Source organism: Branchiostoma floridae, chromosome 12, assembly GCF_000003815.2.
Source record: "Branchiostoma floridae strain S238N-H82 chromosome 12, Bfl_VNyyK, whole genome shotgun sequence".
NCBI classification, from domain to species: Eukaryota; Metazoa; Chordata; class Leptocardii; order Amphioxiformes; family Branchiostomatidae; genus Branchiostoma; species Branchiostoma floridae.
In genome coordinates this window covers 15,774,856-15,776,701 of record NC_049990.1, presented here as the reverse complement: position 1 = coordinate 15,776,701, position 1,846 = coordinate 15,774,856, and positions in this window count along the sequence as shown.

Below are 1,846 nucleotides of genomic sequence, written 5' to 3'. Positions count from 1 at the left end.
CATGCTTTCATCCTAATGATGGCTGTTATGTTAGGTTTCCTGGGAAAATGTGGGCCATGCTTTCATCCTGATGATGGCTGTTATGTTAGGTTAGGTTTAGAAAAAGTGGGCCATGCTTTCATCCTGATGATGGCTGTTATGTTAGGTTTGCTGGGAAAATGTGGGTCATGCTTTCATCCTGATGATGGCTGTTATGTTAGTTTTGCTGGGAAAATGTGGGCCATGCTTTCATCCTGATGATGGCTGTAATGTTAGGTTTCCTAGGAAAATGTGGGTCATGCTTTCATCCTGATGATGGCTGTTATGTTAGTTTCCTGGGAAAATGTGGGTCATGCTTTCATCCTGATGATGGCTGTTATGTTATGTTAGGTTTGGAAAATGTGGACCATGCTTTCATCCTGATGAAGGCTGTTATGTTAGGTTAGGTTTGGAAAATGTGGGCCATGCTTTCATCCTAATGATGGCTGTTATGTTAGGTTTCCTGGGAAAATGTGGGCCATGCTTTCATCCTGATGATGGCTGTTATGTTAGGTTTCCTGGGAAAATGTGGGCCATGCTTTCATCCTGATGATGGCTGTTATGTTAGGTTAGGTTTGGAAAATGTGGGCCATGCTTTCATCCTGATGATGGCTGTTATGTTAGGTTTCCTAGGAAAATGTGGGCCATACTTTCATCCTGATGATGGCTGTTATGTTAGGTTAGGTTGGAAAAATGTGGGCCATGCTTTCATCCTGATGATGGCTGTTATGTTAGGTTTCCTAGGAAAATGTGGGCCATACTTTCATCCTGATGATGGCTGTTATGTTAGGTTTCCTAGGAAAATGTGGGCCATGCTTTCATCCTGATGATGGCTGTTATGTTAGGTTTCCTAGGAAAATGTGGGCCATGCTTTCATCCTGATGATGGCTGTTATGTTAGGTTTCCTAGGAAAATGTGGGCCATGCTTTCATCCTGATGATGGCTGTTATGTTAGGTTTCCTAGGAAAATGTGGGCCATGCTTTCATCCTGATGATGGCTGTTATGTTAGGTTTCCTAGGAAAATGTGGGCCATACTTTCATCCTGATGATGGCTGTTATGTTAGGTTTCCTAGGAAAATGTGGGCCATGCTTTCATCCTGATGATGGCTGTTATGTTAGGTTTCCTAGGAAAATGTGGGCCATGCTTTCATCCTGATGATGGCTGTTATGTTAGGTTTCCTAGGAAAATGTGGGCCATACTTTCATCCTGATGATGGCTGTTATGTTAGGTTTGCTGGGAAAATGTGGGCCATACTTTCATCCTGATGATGGCTGTTATGTTAGTTTTCCTAGGAAAATGTGGGCCATGCTTTCATCCTGATGATGGCTGTTATGTTAGGTTAGGTTTGAAAAATGTGGGTCATGCTTTCATCCTGATGATGGCTGTTATGTTAGGTTTCCTAGGAAAATGTGGGCCATGCTTTCATCCTGATGATGGCTGTTATGTTAGTTTTCCTAGGAAAATGTGGGCCATGCTTTCATCCTGATGATGGCTGTTATGTTAGGTTTCCTAGGAAAATGTGGGCCATACTTTCATCCTGATGATGGCTGTTATGTTAGGTTTCCTAGGAAAATGTGGGCCATGCTTTCATCCTGATGATGGCTGTTATGTTAGGTTTCCTAAGAAAATGTGGGCCATGCTTTCATCCTGATGATGGCTGTTATGTTAGGTTAGGTTTGGAAAATGTGGGCCATACTTTCATCCTGATGATGGCTGTTATGTTAGGTTTGCTGGGAAAATGTGGGCCATGCTTTCATCCTGATGATGGCTGTTATGTTAGGTTTCCTGGGAAAATGTGGGCCATGCTTTCATCCTGATGATGGCTG